Here is a 17,976-nt window from a genome sequence, read left to right as displayed (position 1 = left end):
TGGATTTTTTAATTGGGTGGAATAATTCAGGGTTGGCACACCATATTATCACCTAAAAAGATGTGACTTACTGTGAAGGATTCAATAATAAATAATTGGGCTCTCCTTGTCATATATATATTCTTGCCTAAAAGTGTCTTTGTATGGCACAGTGATATTATATATAAATTGAATTTACATGAATTCAGCTGTATGCACTCTATCTTTTATAATAACTGTAATTGTTATATATGTGACAATTCACAAATGAAGGAATTTACAGTAATAATTTCAATAATACTTGATTTTATACTATTCTTCACTGACATTGATATCTATCCCTAAGTAAGATAGGGATAAATCTCCTATAAATTCTTAGCTATGAATTCTTTGAGGGTAGGAGAAGTAACGAGGGGGAATGACTTTCGATGTTGTTAAAGATGGCATAGCAAAGGGCAATGCAGTGGTAATTTTTGACAGATTAAGATCAGATGTTTTTGGGGCAAAGAGCTATTTGTTTTTTGACTTCCAGTGGTCTGTTTTTTGACATCTGTTTGTGCTCGAGTAAAATTAATTTATTTACTTTCAAAATGTTTTTAATAGTTAGCCATAGTTTGGGTTGGTTCCAGCTCTCATAATTAAATCACTTTGATGAGAATTTATGAGAATCTTTACATAGTTAGGGACCAATAAAATACTATTCTTGCTAGAAGATAAAAATGATACCCAACAATAGTACTCATGTTAAAACTTAGTGAGTTGAGTATTTGTTTTCAGAATTTAAAAAAAGAAAAATAGGTTAGTCACCTATAGTTACAGATCTTGATTCTGCTCCCCACAAACCTTTCAATAAATGCTATATTGTAATGGTTATTGCAACAAGAAGCTATTGTGCGGAACTCATGAAATGAGTATCTTTTCTGATCCATGAATAGCGCTATTATCAAGGGGACACTTGAAGCCTGGAAGAAAAGCTTTTCTTTTGCCCTTTCTTCTTGATGCATTTTTTTTTCTCTTAGAATAGCCACCAGTTTATGTTTGGAATATAGCCTAATAACTTGTGCCCTAGCCTCATTAAATCATGTTTCTTATGGGGTGAAATGATTGACCGTAGGTACAACGGTCCAATATGGAAGTAAAAAAGCAATACTGAATTTATAGTTGACTTTTAGGAAACATACTTCTCACAATTTTGGTCTGGTCTCATTCAAGGAAGGGCCTGAGAGTGAGAAGAAAGATGGCCACAGCAAGGAAGGCCTTTCTTCTGCCAGCTGGCTAGGCAGAGCCAAAGCTGCTGGGCTACAACTGGGAGCACTTGAAACTCCAGACCCAGTCTCTTGGACTCCAAGGTGGTGCATCTTTAAGATTCAAGACGATGGGGAGAATTTTGAAGTTATTTTTATTCTCTGATTGTACTTTCTTCATCCTAGACTTCACATGGGCAGACAGACAGTGGGGTACGTTTAAAGCAGTGGTTCTCGTAAGCATTTGGCAACATCTGGAGACTTTAGTTGTCACAGGTAGAGGGATTACTCTGGCATTTGTCAGTGGACAGTGAAACATCCTGCAATACACAGGATAGCCTCTCAGGAAAGAATTATCTGGCCCCACATGTCAATAGTGAGAGTAACAGAGGAATGTAAGGTTTCTACTATAATAGTCTCATCCCGAAGGCTAGTAGAAAGAAAGCAGGGACAGAATTCTTACTTTAGGCCTGAGAAGGAGGGTAATAGAAGTTGGTGTACTATGATAACTCATGACAGGTTTTGTAGCCATACCCATAAGCTGTTATCTTCAGAAGGAAGAGAAGTTTAAGGGCTAAGTTAGTTCCAGTGAAGGCCAACTTGCATTTAAGTGAGTGGTAAAAAATCAGAAACTGCTAAAGCCACACATTTGTCTGTGTGCTGAAGAAATGGGAGAATTATCACTAATAAAATCACATTTTTGTTTGCAAATATATAGCTTGCTTCAGTATGTGTTATATTGTTGGATTATAATTTTTGGTTGTTTCATTTAGTCCTAATTGAAGTTTTTGAGAGTGAATTGGAACAGAGCAGAAGTCTAGTTTCACTGACACTTAAATCAGCAGAAAATTATGGGGATCCTTTTTTGAATTTAGTAATTGTGGTTTCTTTTTTGACGTAGTTGCCATAATTGAGAAACTGAAGCGTGGTCTGTTCAGGGCAAAATGAGTCATGAAATCAGAAAATATATAGATATTTGTGGAGAAAAAGATTAATATAGCATAAATGCTAGAGGAGGGAAGAACGATTTGAAAAACTCCTTTTTTACAACGAAGGCAATGAAATCATGGCTCCAAAATTAGCTTGTTATAAAACATAGAAAACCAGATAATTGGTATGTTTTTCTGTTTGACTCTCAGTTTTAAAGGACTGTAATTGATGTATTGTTTATATTGTTCACTAAATACAGTGTTTGGCTGATAGGGAGGGAATAGAGAATGCATGTGATCACTCAGAGATATGTAGTGCTTCTCTCCCAAAACAATTACAGTGCTGCGGCTGCCAATGGTGATGTCACAGTCAGTAGATAAAGAGCCATTTAAGACTGTTTGTATCATCCTTAGAAGGACAGGGCAAATTTATGTAATATCTGAAGCAGTGTTAAGATTCCTGCTGTGATCATCATTCAGGAAAGGACAGAGTACTGTGTATAGAGGGAGAAGCAGTTGCTCCATTTGTTAGAGCAAAAACAGAAATTCCAAGCAGTACCTTGGGACTGAAATAGAGAAAATAAGTCTGGTTTCTCTACCTTTGTACTGTGGCTATTAGAGATGGTGTTGGGCAAGACTGATCTACCTAGATTGTAAATTTTAGTGCCGTTTACACGTTAGTAACATCCTTCTGGGGCGAGGAGAATGGCCTTAATATAAACTTAAATTGTATGTGAAAAAAAATTTCCTTACAGGCAAGAAAAGCGTAACATAAAAGTAATTTTCTGAATGCCAAAGGCCTTCTCCGTCTACTGCCTACTCTGCTATTTTGCTAAAATTTGGGCATTGTTTTTTTGTTGGGTCATTACCCTTCATTCTGGATTTGGGGCCCTAAGTAAGAAAGGAGTATGCTGTCAGTTAAATTTTGGAGGTGAGGAAACCATGCCATCATTTGGTACGGCAGGAGTGGGCCAGGGAGAGGGAAGAGTGGTAAGCTGAACTGAATTGTATTTCAGTATTTTCAGTGCATAGCCAAGTGCCTGACCTGTAACAAGTGCTTAATCAATAACTGTAATAATTTATAGGTAATAATAATGGGTAAATACTCATAAGGAACTTCTGCTTCCAGGTCACAGCCAGGGTGGTGGCAAATTCAAGCCCTGTTAACCCCGTGGTGTTCTTTGATGTCAGCATTGGCGGTCAGGAAGTTGGCCGCATGAAGATCGAGCTCTTTGCAGACATTGTGCCTAAGACGGCCGAGAACTTTAGGCAGTTCTGCACCAGAGAATTCAGAAAAGATAGGGTTCCAATAGGATACAAAGGAAGCACCTTCCACAGGGTCATAAAGGATTTCATGATTCAGGGTGGAGATTTTGTTAATGGAGATGGTACTGTAGTCGCCAGTATTTACCAGGGGCCATTTGCAGATGAAAATTTTAAACTTAGACACTCAGCTCCAGGCCTGCTTTCCATGGCAAACAGTGGTCCCAGTACAAATGGCTGTCAGTTCTTTATCACCTGCTCTAAGTGCGATTGGTTGGATGGGAAGCATGTGGTGTTTGGAAAAATCATCGATGGACTTCTAGTGATGAGAAAGATTGAGAATGTTCCCACAGGCCCCACAATAAGCCCAAGCTACCTGTGGTGATCTCACAATGTGGGGAGATGTAGTCCAGATCAAGACTGATTCAGGCCTTCCCTTCCTGTTGGTGGTGTTCTTGAGTAAGATAATCTGGACTGGCTCTCGTGTTTGCTTCCCTGCCTGCTGCTGCCCCATTTGATCAAGAGACCCTGGAAGTATCAGAGATTCAGAATCCAAGATTGTCTTTAAGTTTTCATCTGTAAATAAAGTTTTTTTGTATGTGTAAAAAAAAAATACTCATAAGGAGATGACTGCTTCCTAAATCTATCTCTTACCACCCTCTTCGACTTTCTGTCCCTGCCTTAACTCAGACCGTCATTCATTTCTTATAGTCAGTTTAACCAGACAGTGATAGCCTCCAGCGTGGTCCCCTAGTTTTTAGTCCCTTCTGCACACTGATGCTAGAGCATCTTCCTATAAGAGAGACATTACATTTCTTACTATAGGCATCTGTGGCTAATGCTCACTGGTAAAAGTGAGTTTTTAAAGTGTTCATTGCAGTCTAAGGAGTAATAGATATTTTAAAAGATAAACATTTTTATTCTATGTCTACAAGCCCTCTCTAGTAGACTCATGAGTCTGATGCTTCCCATATCTTGAACTTTATGAATTGAACCATCGAGTTTGTTATTTATTGTTATCGCCGTCTTCGTGTTGTTGTTGTTTTGTTTTGTGATCGTTACTATCACTATTACTTTTGGTTGAGAGTTAAGTCCATGGGATCAGACTGTCTTGGCTGTTTTATTTCCTAGCTCTGTGACCTTAGGTAAGTTAGTAATCTCACTGCCTTATTTTCAAAGTAGTTGTTCCCATGAGGTTTACTGTTGTCTTTTCTTTTTGTGACAAACTTTTCATTTAAACATCTGATTTTCTTGATCAATATTAAGGAGAAAAAGCCACCTGTAATTTAAGAATGCTGTTTTCAAAGCAAATGAATGAAAAGTCATTGACATTTTCTATATCTACACTTAAAGTCTGTCCTAAGCTCTTGCTCTTAATAGTAGCTACACTTAGTAGAATGATTTTTGGTAAAAGGTTCACAGTCTACTCTGTGAACTGCCTCTCCTAAAAGCTGCCAATTGTGCCAAAGAAATAATGACATTTGTCTTTGTTTCTTGCAATGGTTTGTGCTGTTTATTTAGTATAACACTTCTTCTCTAACATGATTAGAACTAGTATTTGGGCAGTTAATTGAAAAAGCTGGCTAAAGGAAAATATAAAATCTTTAAGATAATTTGCAAATACTTTCCTCATCCTAGACATTATCTAGAGGTAGGGAGGTATAGAATACTTCTAAAGCATTTATATATGTATGTTTGTGTGTTTGTATGTTTTGAGATAGAGTCTCATTTTGTTACCCAGGCTGGAGTGCAGAGAAAACAAATTTAATTTTCTCAGGAATTTTTGATTCCAGAGAAAAGATGGTTTGCTCAGGATGCTTTCTTCCCCCCTCTTTTTTTTCTTTTTAGCTCTCAATTTTTGAAATATAGCTAACCCCAATTATCTGTATATGGTATACTTGGCTCACTGCAACCTCTGCCTCCTGGGTTCAAGTGATTCTCCTGCCTCAGCCTTGTAAGTAGCTGGGACTACAGGCACGTGCCACTACAGTCTGGCTAATTTTTGTATTTTTAATAGAGACAGATCTCGCCATGTTAGCCAGGCTGGTCTCGAACTTCTGACCTCAGATGATCCATGCACCTCAGCCTCCCAAAATTCTGAGATTATAGGCGTGAGCCACTGTGCCCAGCCTAAAGCATCATTTTGAAGGCAGGAAGTGAGGGGGAGCAAAGAACAGTTCCTAGTTCAATATTCCAAGGCTGATGGAATCAGGAATGGAATTTTTATTTTAGTTCTTGCCTCAGAACCAGGGCATAGATTTTTATCAGCCTTTTCCCATTTACAGTTTCTTTCTAAACCTATTTTGGTATTTTTATTAATTGATTCACTTGATTGAGTTTCTCCAAAGCGTTCAGTTTAATTTTCACAGAAATTACTTTGCCTTCGTTTTTCCCTGGTCTATGTAAATGTTATTAATAATATAATTACAAGTACAATTAGCATTTACTATGCAGGAGGGATGGGGGATAGGAATATGCTGTGCATACTAGTGGGGGATCCCACGATGTCATGGATTTCACTGGTGTGTGTTTTTTTTTTTTTTTTTTTAATTGCATTTTAGGTTTTGGGGTACATGTGAATAACATGCAAGGTTGTTGCACAGGTGCACACGTGGCAGTATGATTTGCTGCCTCCCTCCCCTTCACCTATATCTGGCATTTCTCCCCATGCTATCCCTCCCCAACTCCCCACCCCCCCACTATCCCCCTCCCCCCCAACAGACCCCCGTGTATAGTGCTCCCCTCCCTGTGTCCATGTGTTCTCCTTGTTCAACACCCGCCTATGAGTGAGAACATGTGGTGTTTGATTTTGTGTTCTTGTGTCAGTTTGCTGAGAATGATGTTTTCCAGGTTCATCCATGTCCCTACGAAGGGTCACTGGTGTGTTTTACTGAAGGAATGGAGATGTGTGGTTAATCCAGTGGGTTGGTTAAGTGGAACTTGGTTAAGACTACATTTGCTCTGTTCAGAGTCTTTATCAAGTCTGCTGCCTTTGGCAGAACATTGCTAGTTTTATCAGACCTCAGTGGCACAGTATTCATTCAGTATCCTGTCATAAACATTTCATGTCTGTTATTTGATTTTTTTCAATAATACATCAATGAAGATGTTATACCAATAGTATTTTCTATCTGTTTGAAGCTGTGTTCTCCTGAGGCTCAGCAGCAGAGAGGCCCTTTTAAGTTTGTTTTCCTTAAATTCCTTCCTTTGAATTGGTTGTTAATAGAGAACCCCTAGGCTTTATCTCTGGGAGGCGGATCGACTTTCACTGCCCAGGTGTCTGGTAGTTTGGCACACTTGGATTTTTCTGAATGAGCTGGATACTGTGGGAGTTCAGGAAGCCACAGTGGTAAAGCAGGGACTGGAATGGTGGGAATAGGGAAGGATGGCTGTTGTCAGGGACAGTAGTGACTAAGCAGGACTTGTAGTGCGTGTGTAATCCCACTGTAATTACCAGGGACAAGTTAGAAATCAGTCCGTCCCCTTCTCAATTTATATTGAAATTGTGTCTTCTGGCAAAAGGTGAAAGCTTTTTCCTTTTGTATGCTTTTATAACAGAGCACTGGTTTATGTAATTCACATGCCTTCAAAAATAAATGAGTAGTAAGAGGATGTGTGTGTGTGTGTGTGTGTGTGTGTATGTGTGTGTGTGTGTGTGTGTAGTCAAGGGGCTGTTCTTCAGTCTACCAAGGTGTGTCACCATAAATTGTAATTAAAACTTGTACATCTTATGTTTTTCAAAACGTCAGTCTTCAGTTGTAAAATTACCATACCGAACCCTTGATACTGCACAACTTCTCTTTTTGGTACTGGATAGATAAACCAAAAACAGAGTATTTTGGATTCCAGAGGAAGGATGGTTTACTCAGCATGCCCTTTTTTTCTTTTTCTTTTTTCTTTTTAGCTTAACAGATTGCTCTTACTTTTTAAAATACAGCTAACCCCAGTTATCTCTATGTGGAACAAGAAGAAACTTCCAGAATATCTTGGCCACTGCCACCCACTTTTTCTCTGTGGTCTTTTTAGCCTAAGCTTCAGAGAAATCACAGTGCATTAAATGATTTCTTTTGGAGTATCTGAAATTTTATATAATATTCTTTTCTCCTCTTAGCATGTTTGTTTACATAAATTTCTTATGTATTTCTTATATCTTATATTCTTTCATCTCTTTGTATTCTTAAATCTGTTTTTCTATTGTGCAAAGGGAACCAGTTCTACCAGGCCCTTCTGTCTTGGTGTTAGCAAATAGGGGCGTGTTTAAAAAAAAAAACAAAACAAAAAACCCAGCTTTAACCTGCAGTGGAAGTGGCTTGCCTCCTTTCCCATCGCTGAGATGTTAATGTTGTGGCAGGGAAGCCCATAAAGCTAAATTAAACAAAGCCACATCAAGGCTTTGTGTCAAGGCAATAAACCAGACAGGGAGACCCTCACTGATGTCGGATGAACACATGGGGGGTGGGGGAGCAAGATGAGCTGACAGTGTTTCTCACATGTGCTGGGTAATTTCTTTCCTTGAGCATTAGTGAATATATGTAAGATTTTGTTGTTTTTCCATAGAAACAAACAATGGCAGAGAGCATTTTCATGTAAGTAGGTGGCATTTTTGTCGTGAAACAATCCTTGCTTGAAAAAAAAATCTCAGTTGGCTCTGTGTGTGTGTGTGTGCGTGTGTGTGTAGTGTAGCTATATAAATGACAGACTTAGTTGTTAAAAACAATGCCTTTGTTTTTGAAGAGTCAGACAGACAAACACATCTCAGAATTTGTAAAACATCTCATTTTTTCCCCAGAATTTTCTGGGCTGTTTTTTAATAAGATTGTTTGCAGAGGTGAAATACTGATCTTGTTCTCTGCCATGATGGCGTAGGTGCAGTAGGGAAGCCCAGCGTGGGGATTGGGGGGTGGGGTGATGGGGTAGGAGTGGGGACTGACTCCCTCAATTTTTCATCAGTGTCTTCTCACATAGCATAAACCTTCTGCACCTCTGATGCCTGGACTCTAGGTACCATACTTTTTATCTCCAAGTTCCTGCTCTGTCTGGCTTTTGTTTCTTTATGTTGCAAATCCCTGATGCTGTTTGGAATGCACCTTTTTGGTCTATGGCTGGGAAGTTCTAAGTGATGAAGTAGTTCAAGGCTGTACCTGAGACCAATTTAATATATACATATATATGCATATTCATCGACATGAGTATAAGGAAAGTAAACATATAAACCTTTGATGCTTTTCACAGTAACAAATTTTCTTTGGCTTTTTCTTTAATGAATTTGATAGGTCATTTATTACAGTTGAAGTCCTGTGTATGTCAGTATTCTTATTTTCCAGCTAATTTTTAAAGATAAATTGTGTGAGGCTGGTGATTTAATGGGCTATTGTGATGATGGAACAGCAGCTAGGAATAACAGGAAATACAGACTGCATAAAAGAGACTCCGTGCCTTCCATGAATTTTTTAAACATTTGGAAAGGTAAGATATAAGGTTAAATATAGGTACACCTCACCTATTTAGTGTTTGGTTGTTAGCGTTATTAGTTGCAAGCACAATCTTAGGCCAGGAGGTTAGCAAAAAAGACCTGTAAGCAGTCCAAACTGACACTACAGAATTTCAGTATAGACACACGGGAGGACGTATCAAACGTAGCATTCATGAAGTGGGAACCAGGAGCCTGGGACCTCAGTAGTGTCCGTGGATGTTTTATGAATATCATTTATTATACTCCAATATAACCCTATAATGATGACCTAAGGCCATCAAGAAAAGATGCTATTTATTTGATTTTTGACAAGGCAGGACAAGTTATTATGACATATTCAAAAATGTTGAAGTAAAACTTATTGCCAAAAGAATAAATTCTTGGGCATCTATAAAGCTCAGTAATCTAGAATACAACATGACTCCCAAGTTTAGGAAAGCCAGTATGTTAATATTATTGTTAGCAGCTATAAGGATTTAAAATGTTGTATAAAAAGTCACAGCCTTTAAGTGGAACATCAGATATACCCGCCATGACTCCTGGTGGTAACATGCATGCTGGTAGTGGTATGTGGTAGGAAGAAACTGTGGATAGAAAGAGTAGTTATGTGGCTGTTGCCATTAGTTGAGTGGGAGTTAAGGTCAAAAATCTGAGTCTGGGAACATAGAGAAAGCAATGAATACAAGAGATGCTATGACGATTCTGCAGGATGAAGTGGTTAACTGGATATACATGGCAAAGAGGGAAGGGAGTATTTAAAAGTGACCCCAGATTTTGCAGCTCATGAGTCTGGGAGAATGTTGTTTACTACTGCAGAAATGGGACAGGCAGCTGATTTTGCAGGGAGGAAGACTGGCTTTGTTTTCAGTGTGCTGAGTTGAGGAGCTGGTGAGAGACCTGGCAGGAGCTTGCACTTAAAGGCCTGGAGCACTAAGAGGCTCTTTCCGACAGTTCCTAAGACAAGCACAGACAGGCATGCTTTCATTACTGCCCTAGTAAGCACTTAAAAATTAGTGATTTGTAGTTTTTAAAAAAATTTATGAGATGATTGGATTTACTTGAAAACAAACTGTACAGATACGTAGTTTTTACTTACAAGCAAAAAGTCAGTAATGAGACTTGCTCATCTGCTTGGAGGGTGGGAGCAGCAGCAGAGGCAGGCATGCTAGCCTGACAGCACTGTGTAGCCACGTTTCCTCCTGAAATGTTATGTAAAATTTCCATTTTACTCCATAATGCTTATTTGAATATAATTTTAAAAATCTAAAAGTATTAAGAATTGCCATCAACCTCAAATGAGAGTTTCTTGCTATGTTTTCCTTGTGGTTTTGCTTGGCTTTTCTTGCTTCTCCGTAGGGATGCTTTGCCTCTGACTTTCTTCAAGCTACAAAGGGAGATGCAATTTCCTGCCAGTAATATGACAGCTCTTTTGCTGCATCATTGAATGTTCTTGCTGTTTTTTTATGATTTTTAGACAAATATTCTGAATTTATTAGCTGAGCGTTATGAAATGCTGTTAGGGAAGCAAGATAGTACAGCTTGATGTCATTGACATTTTTTTGAGGCTGGAGTTACAACAGTAAGGAACTTCTGATGTGACTTTAGACTTTTGTCTTCATAGGAAATAGTGTTCTTTATTAAAATGGCTAATTAATAATTGCACATACTGACTCATTGAAAGGTTAAGAGTCTCCACAGTTAACAGACTTGAAGGAAAGCAACCTTAGGTAAATTGGATTAATACCCATTTTTCTCTTTTATAACTATAATTATTACCCTACTAATTAATGATTACACTGTTTTTTTTTTTTCCTGGAGACATTTTCTCTTTCTGAGAAAAGAAATAATGAAAACAACTATTTTTCTACATTTTAGATTTCTATAACCAAGCAGATTTTGTTATTATAAATGTAAGCACATGTTTTTCTAATCAGAGTGACTAAATCAAACTCCTCATTTCATGCTGCAAACTATCATTTCCAATGAATGCTATGGAAATAGGAAAGTCAAGTCTGGGGAGTATATGTTACTGACTGAGCTTTACTTATGGACTTGGAGAGTTTCCCATCTTTCAAACAGCTGGAACTTAAAGGCAGCTTAGAAAAGAAATATTTTCTCAGGCATGACCTATTGAATTGTCTGGTAGTGCCAGCGTAAAACTATAATTTGCTGTCTCTTTTGTGTTCTGTGGATACTGGTGTGAAACAGTAGATTTTATTGCTGATATCCTTTTAGTATGAATGATTTTTTATAATTTTTTGATGGCTTCACTTTCTTCTGGTGGGAAAAACTCTGATTATGTTATTCTTTTCTAAGTTCCACTTTTGCTCTCTTCTTACTTCTGCTCCTTGCCTTTTAATCAGTATATTCTGATAACTTCCTCAATTGTTTCTCTAAATGATACAAAGGAGTACCCATTGATAAGCTTTAAAAAGTTTTATAAGCCAGGTGTGGTGGCTCATGCCTGTAATCCCAGCACTTTGGGAGACTGAGGTATAAGGATCGCTTGAGCCCAGGAGTTTGAGACCAGTCTGGGCAACATAGGGAAACCCCATCTCTACAAATAATTTAAAAATTAGCCAGGTGTGGTGGTGTGCATCTGTGGTCACAGCTACTTGGGAGGCCAAGGTGGGAGGATTGCTTGAGTACAGGAGGTCAAGGCTGCGGTGAACCATGATTGTGCCACTGCACTCCAGCCTGCTTGAGAGAGCAAGACCCTGCCTCAAAAAAAAAAAAAAAAGGAATTCAGGCATGGTGGCTTACATCTGTAATCCCAGCACTTTGGGAGGCTGAGGTAGGAGGATTACCTGAGGTTGAGAGTTCAAGACCAGCCTGGCCAACATAGCAAAACCTCATCTCTATTAACAGTACAAAAATTAGCTGGGCATGATGGTGCACGCCTGTAATCCCAGCTACTTGGGAGGCTGAGGCGGGAGAAGCACTTGAACCAGGAGGCAGAGGTTGCAGTGAGCCAAGATTGCGCCACTGCACTCCAGCCTGGGCAACAGAGTGAGACTCTGTCTCAGAAAACAAAACAGAACAAAAACCTTTATAAAGCATATTAAGTGAATGAAGATTGCAGGGGGATGCTTATCATGACCTACAAGTTACCTAGATGTTTGCACAGAAAATCAGTTCTGAAAAATTTAATAATGGTTCTGGTTCTTTCCAAGTCTAATGAATAAATCTTCAAAGCTAGGTTTTACCACCTGCTGCTGTTTCACCTTCATGTCAGCTTGCCTGTTTGAACCATCTCATTCTGTCAGATTCGCCTGTTGATGGAACTTGATCTACTGATAGTGTAGTGTGGGCTATTCCTGACACTGTTCCTTGTCCAGTCAGCCAGCCCCTTCCTCAGCTCTTCCATAACAACCATAACCTGTATTTATTGAACATAGAACTTAATATATATTATAGCATTAGTTAATATTAGTTTAGTTAACAGTTATTGAGTGCTTGCTACGTATCAGGCACTATGCCAAATACTACACACAAATGATTTAGGTAGTAGTTTTGTCTGGTTTTACAGAGGAGTAAACTGAGGATTGATTTGGTAACTTGCCCAAATTCACACTAGGGAGAAGTGGAGCCAGGACTCAAACACAGATCTGTCTGACTCCAGACTCTATTCTTTTTTGAGACGGAGACTTGCTCTGTCACCAGGCTGGAGTGCAGTGGTGAAATCTCGGCTCACTGCAACCTCCGCCTCCTGGGTTCAAGCGATTCTTCCACCTCAGCCTCCTGAGTAGCTGGGACTACAGGCGCATGCCACCACACCCGGCTAATTTTTGTATTTTTAGTAGAGATGGGGTTTCATCATGGCCAGGATGGTCTCGATCTCTTGACCTCGTGATCCGCCCACCTCGGCCTCCCAAAGTACTGGGATTACAGGTGTGAGCCACCACGCCCGGCTGAGTCTATTCTTTTAACACCTGTACCATGATGATAATTCCCTGGGCTACCTGCTGTGGTTTGGGCTAGTTGAATATTTCTCAAACTGGGGTCCATCAGCCTGCCAGTGGGTCTTAATTTCCTTTATGTTCAATCCTATATGAAACCTAAGTTAAACAAGTTTGTTTTCCCGATATTGATGAGTCTCCTTTCTTGTTGCTATCCACATTGTATAGTGACTTTGCCATAACTAACTTGCTTTCCTGAAAGACAAATTTTGTTAAAGAAATTAAACCAGCATTTTTTAATATTGGGGAGTATATGGCTCTCTGCAAGATTGTGATAAGCCTTCTTTTAAAACTTAAGGTGAAACGTCTTTTTTTTTTTTTTTTTTGAGACGGAGTTTCGCTCTTGTTACCCAGGCTGGAGTGCAATGGTGCGATCTCGGCTCACCGCAACCTCCGCCTCCTGGGTTCAGGCAATTCTCCTGCCTCAGCCTCTTGAGTAGCTGGGATTACAAGCACGTTCCACCATTCCCAGCTAATTTTTGTATTTTTAGTAGAGACGGGGTTTCACCATGTTGACCAGGATGGTCTCGATCTCTTGACCTCGTGATCCACCCGCCTCAGCCTCCCAAAGTGCTGGGATTACAGGTGTGAGCTACTGCGCTCGGCCCGTGAAATGTCTTATATATTTTTTATACATATGCATATATGTATACCTACACACTTACATATCTATCCTCCCCCAAAAAGGGATATATTTGAAGTGCTTGTTTCTTTTTTTTTTTGAGGCAGGTTCTCACTCTGTCACCTAGGCTGAGTGCAGTGGCACAATCACAGCTCACTGCAACTTTGAATTCGCTGGCTCTAGTGATCCTCTTACCTCAACCTCCTGAGTTGATGAGACTACAGCTGCACATCATCATGCCCAGCTAAGTTTTGATTTTTTTTTTTTTTTGTAGAGATAGGATTTTGCTGTGTTGTCAAGGTCAGTGTTGAACTCCTGGACTCAAGGGATCCTCCCACCTTGGCCTCCCAAAGTGGTGGGATTACAGGCATGAGCTATGGTGCCTGGCTTAATTATTACCATTTTAATCTACAATTAACAATTTAAAGAACTAATTTTTTTTTTACACAAATGACTCATCTTATATTTGTAGATTTATCATTGACCAGAAAAAGATGAAGGACTCACAGGAACCGGCCCTTGTTATTTAAATGCTCCGAGTGGACTCGGTAGGTGTGGTGTTTGCAGTGCTGGGGAGGATTTCTTTCTAATGAGCATCAATACTTTACTAACCTAACCACATTAAGGATTAAGTAGATGGGAGTAGGGAACAAACTTTTAGGGCAACAGAGTTAAGGAATAAAGTGGGCTCTACACTGTGCAGCCCCCAGCCTCTTTATTATCCATCAGTTTCAGCTTATTTTGAAATCTGCCTTGATACTGCTTGAAAACAAGGGTTGGCAAACATTTTCTGTAAAGGGCTAGGTAGTAAATAAATATTTTAGGCTGTGTAGTTCTCATAGGTCTCTGTTCCATATTCGTGTGTGTGTGTGTGTGTGTGTGTGTTTTAAAATAGCAAAACAACGATCAGGACCAAATTCTTGTTTTTTTTACAAGCCTCTAAATTTTTTACTTTAAAAATATAAAAACCATTCTTAACTCACTGGTCATTCAAAAACAAACCATGGGCTAGACTTGGTCCCTGGATGGTAGTTGACCTCTGCTCTACAGTAATATTTTCAGTTGAGCCCATGAACACTTGAATTAGAAATGAAGGCTTATCTTCTATCCCATCCTGCAGAAAGCATAGATGTCCCTTACCACTTCCAGTATCCTGTTGCCCCTCATCACTCTCAGACTTTTACTATGACCCCTACCCCTTCTCATTCAATTTCATCTTCTAATCTAAACTCTTACTGATCAATTGCCTGGATTATTGCACAGTTAACTGCTGTGCAAGTTTCTTGGTAGTTTACTCCTTCTAGTCTCTTTTCTAAACTGTTCTGTACACAGCTATTAAAGTAATGTTCTGGAGATACAGTTTTACTATGTCATCCTTCTACTCAGGGTATGTTAGTGGCTTACTAATTTCTTGCCATGTGACATTGACACTTGTCATTCTTTAAAAGTTTATGGAGCTTCCCATATACTGACCACTGTCCTTGTTAGTTTCCTGTGTGAGTCCACAGTTTACAAAGCAGGTATAGCTTGTGATTAATTCCTTGGCAAATCTGAAATTTATAAGTGATAGTGGATTTTGTTGAAGTACATTGTTAAAAGTAAATTCCAAGTTTGTAAAACTTAAAATTTTCAGAGCTGTAATAATAATAGTAAATGTGAAGTATCATTGTGCTTTACAGGTATATTGGCCTATTGAATCCTCACAACAGGAAGGTATTACTGTTTTTACCATGTTACAGGGAGGAAACTAAGACAGAGAGGTCAGTAGAGAGAGTAAGAGGCAGAGGTCAAACCTAAGCTGTCTGGCTTCAGAATGCATGTTTTGAAACTACTGTGCTGTATTGCTTCCATGATGAATTAGTAGTTAAAAGAAAGACTTTGAACCTAGTAGAGGAGAGGAAGGAATTGTTCAAACATAACTTTAACCTTCATCCCTTTCCCTGCCAAGGTCCCAGGTCTTTCTGTATTTTGTTATTTTGCCAGATAGTTTGTGAACTTGTCTGAACTTTACAGATGGAAGTATTTGAATGTTTGAAATAGGGAAGAGTTGAAGGTTATCAGAATAGAAAAAGTTCAGCTCTTTTCTCAGTGCACAGTCAGGTAGGTGCCTTTAGATAGACTGTGCCAGGGACCCTGTCCATAAGCAAAGACAAGAGAAAGCATTTGAGCATGATTATTCTTACTGTTTCTGGAAAATTTATTAAAAACATGAACAAAGTACTGTTTTGGCCAGCCATCTGCTGGAAGAGAGAATAAACTTGTTATGAATTTGTTGTTTCAGAAAACTCTTGATTAGTGTTTTATTTATAGATTGCATAATGTCATCTGGATTGCTAATTTCTTGGGAAAGAGAAATTCTATTTTCTATTTCTTTTGCAATTCAAGCCCAAATTGCCATTTCTTAGAATTCTGGAGCTAGGCAGAAGATATATGAATATTGCCCAAGTGAAATATAGATGTCTGATTTTACTGAACAGTAATCAACATTGATCTTGACTCATATAAATCTTCAGATATTTAAAGATAAAGCTGATATATCAAGTACATACCTTCTAACCTGTTTGGGTAGGAATAGATTATTCTTTTGTAACCAAAACATTTATTTTTTAAAATTCCTTTTCCCAAACATATTCACATCCTAAACATTTTTTTTTGTTTTTTTCCTTTTTGTGGAGAATGGGATCTTTCTGTATTGCCCAGGCAGGTCTTGAACTCCTGGGCTCAAGCTGTCCTCCTGCCTCTGCCTCCCTAAGAGCTGGGATTACAGGTGTGAGCCACAGAGCCTGGCCATCCTAAACATTTTTTACCATAATAAAATATATCTTAAATAATACCTAGCTATTCGTTCCACAACATTTTTTTGAGGCCACTGTGCGTCAGGTATTGAATGACTTCTCTGCCCTAGGCAGTGCTGTAGGTGCCCAAGATATATCCATGAATAAAACAGTGCTCTGTGTCCTCATAAAGCTTATGGGGCAGAAGAGATAACCAATAAGCATGACACATAAGTAAGTTTTATAACATACTGTGTGGTAGGTGCTGTGGGTAAAAGTGAAGTAGGGCAGGGTAAAGAGGTGCTAGGGAATGGGGGTTGCACTATTACAGATGGACAGTCAGGGCAGCCCTTGCTTTGACTTGAGCAGAGACTTGAAGGAAATGAGGAAATAAGTCAAGTGGCTAATTAACCGTAAAGCTTGTCATCTCCTCTTATTTTCTTACCATTCTTCGCGTTGATTAATTTGAGTCCCTAATTATAAGACATTGATATACCTGTAAGTATCTAAGCCTTCCCTACATTAAATGATACAATTTTTAGTCTCTTGATGGAGTGGAATTATGAGGAATCTCAGGATAAGCATTACTGGGGAGAGAGCTTGATTATGGCTCAGTGGAATGTAATTCCTAAAACCTGAGATCACTATTAAACTGGTCATGATTTAATGTTCTGTTGTATACTGACTAATGGAGGCATATAGGGCCATGTATGTTTTAATGTCTTCTGTTATATAGTAACTCTCAGTACATGTCTTGGAAAGGAAAGAAATAAAATCTTAAATAAAATAGTTGATTTCTTTTTCTAAGCTGGAGACTTTGCAAATTTAACTTCATTTCCTCCTTACAACAGTGCTTCTCAAACTTGAGCATGCATCAGAATCACCTGGAAGGCTTATAAAAGCCCAGGTGGCTGGACCCCAACCCCAGAATTTCTTACTGAATAGTTCAGAGTAAGGCCTACAAATGTGCTTTTCTAACAAGTTCTCAGGTGATCCTGATGCTGCTGGACTCAGGACTACCACCTCACCACATGCCTCAGAAAGTGGTATTATATTTTACCAATTATTCAGAAGAAGTTAAATTGCTTCGCATGGGACCCAGGTATGCATGAGTCCACGGATCCTTTCTGTCTTGTCTCGCATCTTTCTTAAATTTTTCTTTGAAAATGACCAAAATACACAATTCTTTACTTCTTGGTACTCCTTAGTCTACACTGATATATCTTCTGAAGGAAAATTTAAGCTGTGAGATAGTTTTATAGGAGTTGACTCACAGAAGCGCCCTACTTTTGTTAAAGTAGAACATACTAAATCACTAAGAAAAGAAAGACCCTTTTAAAAGTCTTCAGAAACACTTTAGAGTTATGTTGTTAAAGTATTTGCATTATGAGCATTTATAGGCTTGCTTTGACAGCTCTAGCAAACATCATATGCATAAATGAATCTTTCCCTCTTGTTTTTTATTGCTTATTTGTTTCCTGGAGTTTGCCTCACCTTCTCTTCTTTGAACTCTGTGGCTGAGCTGTCTGGGTGGTCACTGTGTCTGATTGATTTACAGATCAAGGCAGCCGCTATAAGAGCCAGAAATGTCCCCAGTGAAATCCAGTGGTAATAAAACAGATGTTCCTGGATCTTCTTGTGTGTTCACTAGATACCCGTTAAAGGCATGGGCATGTTTAAAAACAAACAAAAAATAAAACAGAACTTAGAAAATTGAAAAATCTTAGTTGAGC

At 38.8% G+C, this 17,976-nt stretch overlaps 1 protein-coding gene and 1 pseudogene across 1 annotated transcript in view; both read left to right on the top strand.

Annotated features, from left to right (window-relative positions):
• Positions 1-17,976, top strand: part of PHLPP1 (PH domain and leucine rich repeat protein phosphatase 1) — a 245,055-nt gene that overhangs the window by 67,917 nt on the left and 159,162 nt on the right. The window lies entirely within an intron of this gene.
• LOC105712967 (peptidyl-prolyl cis-trans isomerase H-like) lies at positions 3,108-4,100 on the top strand (annotated as a pseudogene).

This window comes from Aotus nancymaae, unplaced genomic scaffold (genome assembly GCF_030222135.1).
Source record: "Aotus nancymaae isolate 86718 unplaced genomic scaffold, 86718_ANA_hifiasm-v0.15.2.pri h1tg000020l, whole genome shotgun sequence".
Lineage (NCBI taxonomy): Eukaryota > Metazoa > Chordata > Mammalia > Primates > Aotidae > Aotus > Aotus nancymaae.
This window is presented reverse-complemented; position numbering and strand designations above follow the sequence as displayed.